At 41.9% G+C, this 17,426-nt stretch overlaps 1 long non-coding RNA gene across 2 annotated transcripts in view; it reads right to left on the reverse strand.

Moving 5' to 3' along the window:
- Positions 1-17,156, reverse strand: part of LOC116864721 — a 50,110-nt gene extending 32,954 nt beyond the window's left edge. Inside the window, exons 1-4 of one of the 2 annotated variants that reach the window (XR_004382081.1) lie at positions 17,052-17,156; positions 16,773-16,856; positions 7,932-8,025; positions 991-1,065 (exon numbers count right to left, since the gene is read on the reverse strand). This is a non-coding gene — a long non-coding RNA (uncharacterized LOC116864721). The remainder of the gene's footprint in view (positions 1-990; positions 1,066-7,931; positions 8,026-16,772; positions 16,857-17,051) is intronic. The other variant, XR_004382082.1, reaches the window with a different exon arrangement.
- Positions 17,157-17,426: the final 270 nt, after the last annotated feature.

Here is a 17,426-nt window from a genome sequence, read left to right on the forward strand (position 1 = left end):
GTCAGAATGTTTACACATTGGGACCAGCTAATGAGGACTCTGAATATAAACTAGAGTGCCTACACCCGGGAGAGTTTGCAGCAGCAGCACTGTGGACTGAAACACCACTGAACCCCAAGTTTCACCTGACTGGGCTTTACCCTATGGAGTTCCCACTGTCTGGGAATATATACCAACCAACTGAAAGTCTCATCTAAACATTCTGTGAGGCCCTATGAAATACAGAACCACTGACAGAAAATAAACCAATTATACTTAAACTCCAACCACCTTCTGGGGTAGGTAAAGTAGACCCCTGACAAATAGATGACAAGTAGTCATGAGCATAACATCCTAAGATAAAAATAGTATATATCAGAGTGGAGCATGCAGATGAAAGGTTGACCTCTGTATTAACTGAAAAGAATGTCAACAATGCCAATAGTGGACGTGCTGGGTTTCAAGGCATCAGCTGGAGCAGTTGGACAGTAAGGACCACCCTGGTCCACAGCAGTCAATGATGTCTGGTTTCAGATGGATCAGGCTCCCTGCCATCCTTCAGAGTATGCTGGCAGTTGTAGCCTTGAGAACTAAGAATGGTCTATCAAAATCAGGCTGAAGGTAATCAGGACAATAGATTGAATTTGTTGCCATCAAATTGGTAACTGAGCAGTCTGTTAAGGAAAATCATAATGATATAAGTGTGTGTGTGTGTTTGTGTATACATATATGTGTGTGTGTTTGTATATATATATGTATATATATACATATATATATATTTGGACCTAAGGCCAATAGTAAATGAATAGCTCTTTGGTCAGGTCATGGCAGGAAAATGGGAAATAGGATATAAGAACATATGGGGTAAGGACATATGGCAGAAAATAGCCCTGGATGACATCTCTATAGAGGTCTCCGCGCATCAGAAGGACAACTCTGAAGTAACAAATATTAATAACCAGGTAGCATATATAAACAAGAAGGACAATGAAACATAAAACACAGACTCACAGATATACCAACTGAAAGGATCACTGCATGGGGACATCACCAAATAGTCATGTTGGCATACATGACACAAGAATGCTGTTGGAGAAAAGAAACATGTATATAACTACTGAATAGCCTCAGTTTGAAATTAGGAAATGTGAGAAATCTCAACATTTTGAAGCTTATTTATTGATTCCTTATTACATTGAGTCATCTGCGTAAGATCAAAGATAATCTTTCCAAATGACACAAAGTATGAAAAAAAATGACACAAAGTAATTACATGGCCTAAATCAGAGAATAAACTATTTGCATGGCCACTCTAGGCACATAGGAAGACGATTACCCTATCTTTGCAGGAGAAATGATAAAAAAATTCACAATCTAAGCCTTAGAAATCTGGATTGCTTGCTCTGGTTTTCCAACCATCATAAAATCAGATCAGGGCACCTACTTCACAAGAAAGCTAATACAAGAATGGGCTAAGAAACAAGACATAATATGGAACGTCCCCTTACCCTATAACCCAACCACCTCTGGATCAATTAAGAGAGGTGTCATGGCTTCCTTAAGCAAAAGCTTAAATTACTAACAATCCAGAATAGGAAAGCTTAGACTAAAACAATCTAAGAGGCACAGATCTAGGATGGGTGGAAAAACTTCCAGTGAATTAATATTGCAGGCACCGACGAGATAGGAATTAGCATTAACAACACTCCAGAATCTCAATTAGAAGTATTAACTGAAAAACATAAAAACATATAGTACTGGGGACATACCACCTGCCATAATGACACCTACTCAGTGACTAAAGGAAAAGACATATTAAAGCAAAATAAAGACCATAATATGCCTTTGCAAAAGTTCGGCCATGTAGAACACCATTCTATATTTTATCAAAACCAGAAATATTTAGCATAATATAATGATGAGCGATTATCCTTGCACGAAGATGGTCAATAATGACCAAGATGACAATAGATTTCCTTAGATGGCAAGAACAACAAAAAAGAATTACAAATTTGTAGGACACTACATTTTGCAATCATGACTCTGCTATGCATCTCTAACCCTATAAATACTAAAGAGGCCAGTGTAGCACACTGCCTGCTGGCGATCCTCTTTTGCCTATTGTTCAGGACAGTCACCCCAGAAGGTACCACTTTGGCATAAACCTCTTATTTTGTTCTGAAGGCACTTGAGAACATGTGGGCTCAAAAGAAACTTTTGTCCTTCCCTTAACCACCCAGAAGAATCTAAATTGGTGCTCTTTCCTAGAATAAGGGTTAGTAACAGAAGCAAATTTTATCTGAGTGCCCCATCTGCATGGAAGGGGGAACATCTAATGACCGAACACCCACACTTCATATTGCCCTGTGAAGTGCGTTTCTTTCCTCTGAAATCCCGGACTCCTGCCCCCTTCTCCTCAGTTCTGAATGACATATATACTCCATTGTGCTGGTCTTTGGAATTTCCATGTCTATGTGGATTCCCATATTTATGCTATTGGATTCTATTTTCTCCTGGTAATCTGTCTTGTGTCAATTTGTTTCTTAGTCCAGCTAGAAGGACTTTTGAGGGGTCCGGAATTCTTGCTCCCTGACACTCACTTTGTATACCATACTCAGTAAAGCTATGGATACTTCTCTGATATCTCCAGCAATAGCACAGTTCCAAAATGGAACGTCTGCTCCAGATACGCCTTAAGTCTATGACATCCTCTTCTTCCTCCATGGATTGCCATTTTAGTCACCTTATTATGACTAAGGACTTCACTGCATCACTGGCATCACCAGGCTCAGCCTTTCCTCCCCTCCTTTCACTGTCAGCACCATCTACTTACTGGTGTTGTAAAAACTTCAATCGGGGAGAAACCAAATACTAAGAAAAGCTGATGAGGCAGTGGTAATCTCCACTTCAATCTCCACAAGAATCAGTGAGGATCCTGATCAACACTTCCTAAAGTATTGACATTGACTTGGATTGTAAAGATTGACGTGGATTACTGATGGTCTTGTGGTAATACAACGCAGCAGATAAGCCAAGTGTCGTTAGTACAGACTATTCCCTTACCTTACTGAATTGACCGCAACATTGGATACATGGCAGAGGCTCTGAAAGTGGCCCCAGTTTAATTCCTGATTTACTTTGTGTGGCAGTGGTTTATTCTAAAAGAGCAGCAGCTGAATATACTGAATGGGCTATTATATATTTAAATACAAATAGGCCAAAAAAGATGATTTACAACAATCTCAACTTACACTGTTTAATCCATTGTCACCCATTAGAAAATTAGCAATAGATCCATGGGCACTGTTTCCAGACTTTGAAAAAAGAGCCAACTTGTAAGGTACATAGAGGATATATAGGGAACTTACCATATAACATATCATTATCCTTGGTGGTACACCAGCAGACTTCTATCTTACACTGCAGATTTCTACTCCAAGAACATGGGAACCCATGTTAATAAGACCTCTCATGGTCATACTGGAACTGACATAATTGCCTATACCCTGAAATTTTATATTCAGGACTTTCAACCAGATGCAGATCCCCAAATTGTGCATCTTTGTTACTGTGCGATTTACAACTATTACAACTATGCCAACAACAGGTTCACTAAAAGGAAAGAAACCTTTACAATTCCTTATTGGACTGGCAAGAAGTTTACCTGAGGAACAACAGTAGCTGCTTTTTCTCAATTCCAAATTGATCAACTCACACTGTTTCAGAAATTCTGAAAGCAAACAATCTGAATTTAACACTGGCAATGCCAGCTTTGTCCTGGTTGGGCACATAACTGGATAAAATTAGCAATATATTAAAGAACAAATTTTACACAGAAATATAGCAATGGAAATTTGACATAAAGCAGAAAATACTAAAACTAACACAAAACTAAAAAGGACATAAAAGATGTTTTTGTTCTTAAAGATTATTTATCTTAGAGTGAGAGAGAACATGAGCTGGGGAGGGGGAGATAGAGCAAGAGAAGCACGCTCTCCGCTGAGCAGGGACGCCCCCCCGCCACCACCTCACCTGGAGGCAGGGCTCAATCCCCGGACCCTGGAATCATGACCTGAGCCAAGGGCAGACTCTTAATTGGCTGAGCCACCCAGGTGTACCAAGAGATCTTTCTCTGAACGTACATTGTGAATTGTTGCCATTAAGATTGGTTGCTATGTGTAATATTCTTAGAACGGCTACTGTCTTGGGGCAATAGTGGTTACCTGAGATAACAGACAACCCAACCAGAAGTAAAGCAGATACCATACATTCTAGGAGCTGTGATTCAAGGGGTGACTGTGAAAACACAATATTGGCTCTTAAAGGAGGAAGGGGACATTGGGGTACTACAGTTTTGTGGCTTCTCGATATTAGAATGCCCAGAAAGCCACCTTATGATAGCAGGAAAACATGTACTGGATATGCTGGTGGAATGGATCCTATATTTTTCCCTGGACTCCCAGTAGGTGAGGGTGAGGTTTGGCTTAGAGCACACTATCCTGGTCCAGTTTTCCATATTATATGTAACTAGCTGAGGAGGCATCAAGGCCATAGTCCTCCGTACTTGTACTACACATACGTCCAAACATCTCACACTAATGAAGTTTATGTTAGTTTATGACAAGGACTAGAAACAGTTGTTTTTAGAAGTAAAGTTGTTTTGACAGAACAATGAAGTTGGGTCAGGATGGCATCATCTCCTCTGTTTCCACCCTTAAGAACTTGGTACCTCAGCTGCTGAGGGGTCCCATGGGGGGCTTCAGAATAAAAACATAAGAAGCAGCAACTATGGCAAGGGGACGTTTAGACTGTAACTAAGAGTGTGTGAGGACTATGCAGAGTGTTCTGTCTGGGCAAGGCTATACTTTGCTGATCTAGACAGGTCTCTGAAGACCTTAGGGCAATTAGCTCCTCCTGAGATAATGGAACTCTTACCAACAGCGACAAAAGCTATGTGGAGGCAAGAAGGTCATCCATCGTGTGGTGATCACTAGTGGCCTTGTTCTCTAGCAATGTGCTCTATCAGCAGAGGCCTCTTACTTTTGCACTGGGCGCTGGCATGTCTGCCCTTGTTTGGCTAAGTGCTCTTTTCCAGTTCCTCTAAAGGTACACCTCCGTTTGTTTATTTATTTAAAAGATTTTATTTATTCATGAGTGAGGGAGAAGCAGGCTCTCCACTGAGCAAGAGCCCAACGCGGGGCTCAACCTGAGCTGAAGGCAGACTCTTAATGAACTGAGCCACTCAGGCGCCCTACACCTCAATTCACCTCAATTTAAATTGGACTTTATTCATCTCACCTTGCCTGGAACAAACAATGTCATCCATCTAACGCTGGGCTAGAGTAGGTTATGAATTTACTGGCTACAAGAAGACATTATACTGTGCACTATTGGCTTGTGAAATTTGCAGTGGACCCATGTTAAATATACTGTGCAAAGACAAGGTCATTCTGTGAGCATTATTTGTGTCCCACCACAAAACAGCCTTCAGTGGGAGTATGTGCATTTGTGTGGTTAGGGCTTAGAACTTAGGCAGAGGCAAGGTACCACCAATAGCTTACTCCTGTGACCCAGTCTTGCCCAACACTGCCCAGTCCCCGAATTCTGACTCCCCTGACCTGGCTCCCAGCAGGGGCAGTCTACACGCTCACTATCCACCATGCTTGGCAGCCGGAGCCTCCCAGGCCTTGGAGTCAGGGCTCATCCCCAACCACTGGCATTGCCCCCCTCCCCCCCAACAACAGCTCGCAGGCATCCACTGAAATCGCCAAAAGTCAGTTGCCATTGTATTTACGGTTCGCTGGGGTCTCAAGCTTCTGCAGCTGTCCAGGCTCCCAGTTGTATCTTACTGGAAGCTACCTCAGCCCATTCACCCATTTCAGCCCTGGGAGGGCAGGCCAGACTCCTCTTGCTCTGCCTTCAAGTGGAATGTGTGCATTTGTGTAGGTCAGGGCTTAGACTTGGGTGGATTCCAGGTGCCCTCCAAAACCCCCTCCTGTTGACCCAGCCTGGTCTGACGTTATCCTATCCTAGGTCCCTGGCCTCGCCTCCCCTCCCTCCCTGACCTCCCAAGCATGGGCAGTCCATACCCTGTCAGCTGGCCCCTGGCCTCAGTGCCCTACAGACCCGCAGAGCTCAAGAAGTACCAGACAACCTACCTAGCTTCCAGGATGGGGAGCCCACCCACTGAAATCATTCTAAGGAGGCAGCCTTAAACTGGCGACTGTCAGTCCTCATTTGGATGGAGTCTGGGCTTCTCCAGCCAACAAGGCTCAGGAGTTGTTAGTGGAGAAGACCTTAGCCAGCCCTCCCTGCCCCACCCTGGCAAGGCAGTCCAGATTTCTCCAATTCCGCTTTGGCAGGAATATGTGCACTTGTGCAGATTAAGCCCTAGAAGTAGAAGGATGCCAGGTACATCCAACAGCATACTCCTGTGAGCTAGCCTTGCACGACATTGCCCGGTCCTAGGCCCGGGGCTACTTCGACCTGTGCTGGTCTATGCATGTGCCGTCCACTCAGTGTCTGCCACCCTTGGGCTGCTGGGGTGCACCTGTCCTGTGAAGCTCCTGCTGTGCCCCAACTTTCTGAAAGACCTCAGGGTGGACAGAGCTCTCCCTTCAAAAATATTTCTGAGGCAGCAGCTTTAAACTGGTGATAGGAAGTCCCCCTATGGACCATCTGATGAGGTCTAGAACTTCTCCAGGAACCAAGGCATCCAGGGTGGTATGTGTTATTCGAGAAAACCACAGCCAGTATTCCCAGCCCTGCTCTGTCAAGGCAGTCCAGATTTTTCAAGCTACACCTTCATGGGGTATATGCATGTTTGTTTTGATAAGGGCTTAGAAGTAGGCAGAAACCTTGTTTCTCCAACAGGCCCCTCCCATGAGCAGACCTCTCAAAAAATGTGTCCTGTCCCAGGTCCCTGGCTACCCTGACCTGCATCGCCCAAACACATGCAGACAATGCCTGGTGAGGTGGCCTTGTGCAGCTAGGCTCTCGTGGGCTATGGAACCCAGGCCACCAGCAGCCCCCTGCATAGATGTCAGACTCAAAGTATTTTCAAATGGCATCAAGATAGGCTGTCGATGACAGATTTTTCTGCTTTGTTGTTTGAATGTCTCTGGTGATTTTTTGAGTGGCCCGTAGAGTAATAGGCACAAAGATTGTCTATTATGAGTTATTGTGATTTCTCTGAAGGTTGTATCAAGTCATCTATATTTAGTTTGCCGGGCCTCAGGAAAAAGGTCAGCTTTGTTTCTCAATGAATCCAAGTCAAAATGATGGGGAAAATACTGGAAATGTTAGTTTGGAGAGTTGTAGCCAGACATTAGAGGAAATTAGAATTCAGAATCTAGTTTAGTTTACAGGTAGAAAACAAAATCTCAAAGACAATCAATGGACCTAAAATCTAATAAACACAGAAGTGTTACTGACATAAATTTTCTTTCTAAAGTCACCCTCATTTTCAAAGTTAGCCAAATTAAGACTAATTTTTCTTATAAATTTACTTATAATAATTATGTTAATAATTATTAATTATTTCATTAATGATTAATGATTAATGGATTCTTTACATAAGGACACCAAAATAGACACCAAAAATAGAGATGGATCCTATAGGCTCTTCTGTGCTAGAACTTTTCATTAGGATCTGCAGATTGAACTTTAACAGCCTCTTAAGGCAAAGAGGCCAAGCCAAGTGCTTGTCATCAGACTTCACTTGCAATACCCACAGATTAGGGTTACTTCCTCTTTTCCCAAAGTCCCCAAAATATCCTAGGTTTTTGCACCTCTCAGGAAGTGACCTTCTTTACATAACTGGTAAGGCTGCTGGGAACCCAGTAAGCAATGCTTCAGGCTGATATTTCCAGGGGGTCTTATTGGTTCCATAAAGCCAACCTCAGTTCCTTAAATTTACACAAATAAATATATTGCCATGAAAATATAAATACCGAGTTTCCAAATTCTGAACGGATTAGGTAGGGAGAAGTGTTTGAATTCTGCTTGCAAAGGTGTAAATTAGCCTAAGAGAAAGTTTCTTTAAATCTGGAAAAACAAAACATTAAAAAGGTCAGCAACGTTTTGAACCAAAAGTCGTATAAGTTATAGTCTTCCTCAGTTTATTCAGCCCCATGTAATTAATTTTTTGGCTTGAATGTGGGGTTTTAATTAATTCTGGAAATTTTTTTAACCAGTTCAGTTTTATGATCTTAAAGTTATCAGAAATCTGTATTCTAGAGATTTTTAGGAATTTTATACAATTTCTACAACACTTGTTTTAACAACATACATCTACACAAACGTAATCAAAGCAGGTTTACCATTATTTATTTGATAATGTGTCCCATGTAATTTAATAAACCAAAGAAGCCTATTTAGTTTCATACCTCTTTTCTGAGGACAGATTTGTTTCATGGACCCTCCAAAACACTTCAGTTCGTCTGTGATCAGTAGACTTCATTTTAGAATTTGATTTGGGGAAGTTTGTCAAAACATATCAAAAGGTGTGGGAGAGTGGGGGAAGATGGCGAAGTAGGAAGATCCTGAGCTCACCTTGTGCCATGGACACACTGAGGCAGCAACTGCATCTACTACAGCTAACTCTGAAAATGACCCAAAAACCGGCAGAGAGGATCTTCCCCAGCGAGGGAAGAGAGGACCACATCAGAAAGAGTAAGAGGGGTAAAGACATGATCAGGAACCAAAACCCAGCAGGACTAAGCACAAATGGGAGAGACAGCCCAAGCACAGAGGAGTGAGGATATCAGAGGCCACACTGGGCATCCCCACCCCCTGGGACCTGCCCTGGCAAGAGGACTCCCTATAATTTCTGGCTTGGAAAATCTATGGGGCTAACTCTAGGAGCGTTAAAAATCAGTGGTGCTTAATTCTGGGAGAGGTGGAGGATGACAGGAAACCCAGATCCTCCCCCTTAAAGAACCAGGACAATAAAGAACTTGGCCTGAGAGAGCAACAAAGTAGCAGTTTTTGGAAAGTGCCTGGGGTATATAAGAGGGAGACTCATTCATTCATCTTAGAACATGTGCTGGAGGGGCAGGAACTATAGTAGATTTCTCTGAGAACAAAGGTGTGGGTGGGCGTCATTTTTCTTGCCCTCCTTCAGCCTAGATAGCTGGGCTTCTACAAGAGCCAGTTCTAACACCCTGCCCCACTTCAGCATTCCCCTGCGGCTCTGCCCCACCCAACCATCAGTTTTGGTAGACACCCTTCCAAAGTGGCTTTTGCCCTGCCCCACCTGGCAGGCAACACTGGCTGGGGCCAGCAACCCTCTGAAGGGACTCCTGCCCTTAGGCAAACGGGAGATAACCACACCTACCCTTACACCCACAAATCCCACAGGTTAGCTGGCCCCCGGGGAAGCAAGAGGCGCCTGTTGGTGCACCTGTAAGGATCACAGAGGCTAACTGCAGACAGCTAGGCTGAATGCCAGCCCCACCTGCCGGCAATCCCGCAGGGGCTGCAGCTGGGCCTCTCATCAGCACAGGGAACAAACCCTGCCCACAGCACCTGGAGTAAATAAATTGGGTCATTACAGCAATCTGGGCTGCAGCCAAGCCCCACCCACTAGCATGCCCACAGCAATCACAGCACAGCCACACAAAAGGGGACAGGAAGTCCATGCAGGGAATACCTGGGGCACCTGATTCTGGTGACCAGGGGAACTGCACTACAGGGCACCACAGAACCTGTTCTATATGTGCTCATGACTATCAAGACCAGGAGACATAGCTGATCTACCTAATACATATGAACAAAGAAAGAAACGGAGGAAACAAAGGTCTCCCAAATGAAAGAAAACAATACTGCAGAAAAAGAGCAAAACAAAATGGAGATAAGAAATATGCCTGATAAAGAGATTAAAGTCATGATTATAAAGTTACTCACTGGACTTGAGAAGAGCGAATGAACTCAGAGAGAATGTCAATTAAGAGAGAAAAAATAGGGGCACCTGGGTTGCTCAGTGGGTTAAAGCCTCTGCCTTCGGCTCAGGTCATGATTCCAGGGTCCTGGATTCAAGCCCCGCGTTGGGCTCTCTGTTCAGTGGGGAGCCTGCTTCCCTTCCTCTCTCTCTGGCTGCCTCTCTGCCTACCTGTGATCTCTGTCAAATAAATAAATAAAATCTTTAAAAAAAAAAAAAGAGAGAGAGAGAAAAAATATATTAAAAAATGAGTTAGAGCTGAAGAATAACTGAAAAAATATAAATAAAAATCTAAAAATCGAACAGTTTAGATTATGCAGAAGAACGGATCATTAATCTGGAAGACAGGGTAATGGAAAACAAGCAAGCTGAACAGTAAAAAGAAAACCAGTAAATAATAAATGAGAACAGGCTTAGGGACTTTTGCTGTATCATCAACATAATAACATTCACACTATAGGGATCCCAGAAGGAAAAGAATGAGAGAGGCAGGCAAAAAACTTATTTGAAGAAATAATAATGGAAAACTTTCCTAATCTAGGGAAGGAAACAAGTATCCAGCTCCAGGAAGCAGAAAAAGCCCCCAAGAAGATAAACCCGAGAAGGTCCGCATGAAGATATATAGTAACTGAAATGGCAAAAATTACTGATGAGAGAATTATAAAAGCAGCAAGAGGAAAGAAAGCAAATAGTAACATACAAGTGAAAACACTGAAGGCTACTTACTTTTCAGCAGAATCTTTGCAGGCCTGAAGGGAGGGGGCAGGATATGTTCAAAATAATGAAAGGAAGAAATCTACAATCAAGAATACTCTATCCAGCAAGTGTGTCATTCCGAAATAAAGGAGAGATAAAAGGTTTCCCAGACAAACAAAAGTTAAAGGAGTTCACCACTCTACCAGCCTTACAAGAAATGTTAAGGGGAACTCTTTAAGTAGAGAGAAAAGGCCATATGAAAAAAAAAACAATTTCAATTGCCATTTGCAACAGATGGAATAGTTCTGGAAGGTATAATGCTATGTAAAATAAGACAGCAGAGAAAGACTAATACCACAGGATTTCACTAATATGTGGAACCTTAAAAAACAAAAGAAATGAACAAACAAAAACAAATCCATAAAACTGAAGAACAAACTGGTGGAGGCCAGAGGGGAAGGGAGTGGGAGATACAGGCTTCCAGTTGTGTCATCAACACTGAAAGTACAACACAGAGAATGAAGTCAATGGTACCGTCATAGTGACAGATGGTGACAGATGGTGGCTATAACCATGCTGAGCGTCACATAACATACGGTTATTGATCACTCTGTTGTGTTCCTGAAACTCATACAATGTTGTATGACAAGTACACTTCAAAAATAAAAACATGTATCAGAAAGTCTGAAAATATGTTTAAATAGCCTCACAGACCAGTATGGAACCATACATAATTATCTTTCCAAAGTGACAAGAAAATATCTCAGAGGCAAAAACAGAAGGTTGTATAGTTGTGAGCAAAACTTAGGTTTTAGTAAGAAAAGCATTCCTTGATCATTACAGACCTGATGATAAAGCTATGCAGCATAGGAAATTATTTTGATAAAACATAGCATCCTTATTTTCTAGGCAGATAACTTTAAAAGGTAAAAAACAAGTTTTATAATCTCTTATCAAAAGCAGATCAATCATTCAAGAACATGTCATCCTTTTCACAAAGAAAAACCCAAATTTGAGTTTTGCACACGTGTACTTTTGACATGAAAACTCACTTAACTTTATTCCAGTCTTATTCAGTGCTGACCACATGTACAATTCCTTTAAGATTCATTGTGATAAACCTTTTACAACTTAATTTTTTATATTCAGATTTTGTCTTATTTTCTTTTTTAGCCTTCTTTAGGACAAAATTACTTTCCTCTCCCTCAAAAAAAGGCATTTGTCTTCCTCATACTTTCTTTTACCAAAAGCATATATCCTGCTTTTCCTGCATATGGACATGGTTCCCTTATTATGTCTAGCAGCTTAAACTATATATATTACTTACTACTCAACTCTTAGAAACCTTAATTCCTCATGAAAATCAAGTGGCAAGCTATTGTGAACTGTTAGTCTTTTTTTTTTTTTTTTTTTTTTTTAGTTTGGCAAATTTATGAATACTTTTGTAATTTCTAGAAACACATACTTCTTCATAGGACAATCTCTCAGTAAAGCACAAGATATATTACTCTGTAACAGGGAAGTCAAAAGTAGACAAACCTATGTTTGTAATTAACATAATTAATTAAATTAATTGTAATTAATGTTTTATTATGTTATTTGGAAATGATGTGTATATTCAATAAATTCAACTAAAAATTTTACTAAATTGATGAGTTAAGATTTCAGATTACCAAAAAGTTTTGCAAGTCTTTTTTTTTTAAAGATACCATTAAGTATCATTGTTGCTAAAAAGTTTATAAATGGAGTGCCTGGGTGGCTCAGTGGGTTAAGCTTCTCCCTTCGGCTCAGGTCATGATCTTAGCATCCTGGGATCAAGCCCCGCATCGGGAATCTCTGCTCAGCGGGGAGCCTGCTTCCTCCTCTCTCTGCCTGCCTCTCTGCCTACTTGTGATCTCTTGCTCTCTGTGAAATAAATAAAATCTTTTTAAAAAAAGTTTATAAACTCTTATTCTATTTACCTAATAATTTGTTCCCAAGAATTATGTTTAGATTATCCAAAGAAACTTCAGGAGATAGTAAACAAAATCAGCTATCAGTTCTCTCCCTCTGTACCCCACCCCCCACCAAAAATAAGTAAATCTTAAAAAAATATACCTACAAGCATTTGAAAGGACAAGGCACACTTTGGGGATTGGTAAAATAGGTGGGCTTTGACTTGTTTCCATAGTTATATTTCTGGTTTTGTAGAGATTTGCAAGACAAAGACAGTTATTTTTAATTCCTGCAAAGACCTGCATTATAACCTAAATATCAAGGGACTGACCACCTTTTTAAACTTGCTTCTTTATATCAGGGAGATTTTTTAACTAAAACGGGAAATATGCCTTATTTCCCACACCTGGAGGGAAATATTGCCTTAGTAAAGTCTGTACAAAGCATCTTAACAAAAGCCTCTGATTACACAATTCAACCATGGTTTCTATTAGTCCCTGACCGTTGCCATTCCACTGATTGTTTGCAAGAGGGCCTCGGAACATTTTGGCCATCTCTGTGAAGAAGGGTATAGTGAATGGCCACTCATCTTTCTAGTTCTTCCCTAAATTTAGTAGGAACTTCTGAAAATGGAGGTAAAGGTAAATTATTTTATAATTTAAAATATCAGCTGCTGTTCAGGGGACACAAATTGTGTTTATGCGTCTGTCTTGGGGAGGGTGTTGGGGGGGGTGTCCTAGGATACACCTACAAAAGACATTGCATAGAAATGCCTGAAGCGGGGCACCTGGGTGGCTCATTGGGTTAAATCCCCTGCCTTCGGCTCAGGTCGTGATCCCAGAGTCCTGGGATCGGGTCCTGGGATCTAGCCCTGAAATGGGCTCTCTGCTCGGCAGGGAGCCTGCTTCCTCCTCTCTCTCTCTCTCTGCCTGCCTCTCTGCCTACTTGTGATCTCTGTCAAATAAAATAAATAAAATTAAAAAAAAAGAAAGAAAGAAAGAAATGCCTGAAGCTGCCAGAGCGTGATGACAGAGCCATGGAAAGTAGGAGCAAAACAAGTTTTACTGCCAGTCTTTGGTGACTTTTTAAAAAATTCATTCCCTGCCTTTCAGCATTTATTTAAGTAACCTGTGTTAAAATTAATAAAGGGAAACCTCAGAGTGGAACTAAGAGGTTTGAAAAGAAGAGCTCTCACGTTCTACCACTCCTGGTCATCAGTTGCAGAACCAACAGAAGAGACTAAACCTTGCTCAGGGACAGGACTTTACACTTCAAGCAGGAGGAGGGAAGGCTTCCTCCTTCCCCCCAGCAATAGCCCAGAAAACAAGAGACAGTCACAACTCAGCCAATGAAAATCCATTATACTTCCAGCACCAAGTTTACTCCAGTGGACTTTTTGTTTTCAACAGCCATCCAAATTCCCCACTTTGCACTATAAAAGATCATTCTTTTCCTTTGTTCCAAGGACTTGCCATATGCTTGCCCCAGGTTGGAATTTTTTGTTACTCCCAATAAACCCATCTTTTGATGGTAAAATAACTGGCAATTTAATTTTTATTAAAAAAATTTTTTTTGTAATTTATTTTTAAGGTTCACACTTGCATACTTCAAACCTTGAGATTAGACCACAGTGTTCTCTATAATCTTATCGGGAAAGGAAAATTAAAATAGGCAAATGGGGCCAGATTCTGAGAAAGGGAATTCACATTGGATGTAGACATTCATTTTTGTCTTAAGTTTAATTTTTGTTTTTTCTTTCTTTTTTTTAAAGTCTTTTCAAGAGAGTCCCAAAAGCTAACCACTATACTAATAATTAAGAACACTCTATATATTTTTTCATTAAAATATAATTTAAAGGCTCCATCATCTGGCAATGATAAGTAGAATCTTATTTCTTTTTTAAGATTTTATTTATTTGACAGAGATCACAAGTAGGCAGAGAGGCACAGAGAGAGAGTGGGGAAGCAGGATCCCTGCCGAGCAGAGAGCCTGATGTAGGGCTCTATCGCAGGACCCTGGGATCATGACCTGACCTGAAGGCAGAGGCTTAACCCATTGAGCCACATGGGCACCCCGAGTAGGATCTTATTAATCTCAACAGTGACTCAACCAATAATCCTTTTTATGGGAAGACACAGAAGCAACTTTCCAGGCTTAGACCATTGACCCAAGAGGCATGCCTGGAGAGGGAAAAAATAATGCAACCCCATTACCCAAAATTTTACTCGCCAAAATAGTCTAAGACAGCAAAGGCCTTCATTGCACAGGCAGCAAAGATAGTGTAGAGAAAATGGTAGCTTCAAGTCTCCCAGAAAAATGTGAGATACCTTCTCACAAATCTGTGACATGGGGCAGGCACTCCTGTAATGACACTTTTCCAGAACTAACAAAGGTTAAGATGACAAGTGTCCTTTATCAGCTGGGACCTCTTAGAACACAGTCCCTTGTGACCTGGCATGAGCAGACAATGAAAATACTGCTTATAACTCCGAGTCTCAGAACACCACTCTATTTGACAGGACACCAAGGTGCACCCTGATAAGTGAACCCTTTTTGGTGTGGAGACCAGAGACCACATTCTCACTGGTCACAAAGGCAAGCTCTTAGGACATAAAAAAGACAAAAGGAAAAACTATGGCCATCTCTGGATGGAAATGGATCTCTAAGCAAGAGAACTCTACTAACGTCACCAGAGTCCTTAAAGCCAAGAAACCAGTTTCACAAATATTTCCTCCTGCTCATCTAAATTTAGCCCGTGCAGGCAGAGATCTAGGAGGTGACGTGGTGGTGAGGATTCTTACCTTCCCCCAGCTTTTGTCAGATGCCCCATCATCTCTCAGCTGCAGCAGTGTCCTGCCAGTTAGCGTGTATCCTGCCAACTCTGCCAGCTGTTGAGGAGGAAAAGTATGCTCTACCCTGGAAGATTCTTCCGGGTGATCTAAGATTTAAATTGACAAGACACAGATTAAAAAGAGAAAAAGTTTAATTCTGTGCACAGAGAGGCCTGATATTAACACTGAGATCCAAGGAAACCAAGGTAGGCAGCTACGAGACTTTTCTTAGACATAGAAATAACACATCAGTGATGAGTTGATAGTACAAAGAAAACTTAGAATTTCTTTAAAACTGAAGCCTGCAAATATAACAGAATTTGAGCTTGGGTAGTAAAATTGGTAAAAGTAACAAGGGGTTTACCCAGACTTCTTAACTCTGAATTCCAGATCTCTGCTGATACTGATGTCTCTTTACCACCTGGTAAAAGGAAGGTACATTTTACATGGGAGAACTTTTTTTTGCTTTGTGGAGACAAAGTGAAGTCTGGGTATTATACTTGCACTGGGTATTTTATAAGGAACTTTAGCTCAAAATAATCAATATGCTGAGGCGGCGTGTTTTGTGGTAGCCTGGCCTTGACCCCACATGTGCATTTGTGGACATTAGGACCTGGATTTAGGCAGATGCCTTGAACCTCCAGTAGCCCACTCCTACAACCCAGCCTCTCCGGACTCTCGCCAAGTTCCAGATTCCCAGCTCCCCTGACCTGTGCTGTCAGGGCACCTGGAGTTGGAAGCCCTTCAGCCAGCCTCCAGAAGCCAGGGCCCAGCAGGCCAGGGTAGCTGGATCTTGACCCCAAATACCTGCATAGGTTCAGTGTGGAAGTTACCACCCGCAAACATCACCCTGGGGCAGTAACTGCAAATCGGAGACAGTCCCTTGCCATTTGGACTTGCTGCCTGTGGGGTCCAGAGCTTTCCTAGAAAACCGGTCTCCCAGGAGTCTCTTATTAGAGGATACTCTGGCCAGCCCTCCCAGCCCTGCCTTGCCAAGGCTGTCCAAGTCACCTAGAGTTCTGCCTTCAAAGGGGTTATTGCCTATTGGGTAGGCTAGGGCTTGTGGGTCCTCATATACCTTTCCCTGTGAAAATGAGTAAACGAAACTTCATTTAAAATGGAGTCGGGTGTGTCTGGGTGGCTCAGTCTGTTAAGCATCTGCCTTTGGCCTAGATCATGATCCCAGAGTGCTGGGATCAAGTCCTACATCGGGCTCCCTGCTCAGCAGAGAATCTGTTTCTCATTCTCCCCCGTCCCTCCCCCACTGCACATGCATGTTCTCTCTCTCATGCACTCTCTCTCTCTCTCTCCCCTCCTCTCTCAAGTAAATAAAATTGAAATAAATAAATGGAGTCAGGAAGCTCTGGAAGAGGGAGCAATCACGCACTTACCACTCCTTGCAGCCCGCATAACCAGCAGAAGGAACAGAATTCTTATCTTGACAATGTAAGACATCTTTATAGGAATTTTATCTCCTGCTTTTCAGAGAAAGAAGGAAGATCTTATTCAGCCCCAGCAACAAGAACTAACCATTGCTTACAGCCAGTGAGAAATTGTCACAACCTCAAGTTCTTATTCTTCTTCAATGAACTTTTGTTCAAAACAACCCTCCCCACTTTTCTCCTAAAACTTAATAAAAGCTGACCTTCCTTCTGACTCTTTGTACTCACCAATGGTTTGCCATAGTTTGCTTGTCCCAAATTTCAATTCCTCTGCTATTCCTGGAGAAACTCATTTTGCTGGTAAAACAATTGGCTTTGAGTCCCTTTTGGGTTTTGTGCGCTCTCTCTTTGTATTGTGAGCTCTCTGGGTTTATTTGGGATTGATTTTTGTTTTTATGAAGGCATCACCCTTCCTGGTGAGGATGCTTTTGTTTGTTGTTTGAAGCTTCCTAGTACATTACTCATTGTATTCAAAAGGGAGGAAAACACATGATTCACAGTGTTTTACAAGAATTGTTCAAAAATAAGGCCTCTTCCAGTTAAGACATCTTAGGGAATCCAAAGGCAAGTTAGCTTCCACCTGTCTCTTTAATCAGCATCCTT

Source organism: Lontra canadensis, unplaced genomic scaffold (genome assembly GCF_010015895.1).
Source record: "Lontra canadensis isolate GAN:19392208 unplaced genomic scaffold, GSC_riverotter_1.0 scaffold6, whole genome shotgun sequence".
NCBI lineage: Eukaryota > Metazoa > Chordata > Mammalia > Carnivora > Mustelidae > Lontra > Lontra canadensis.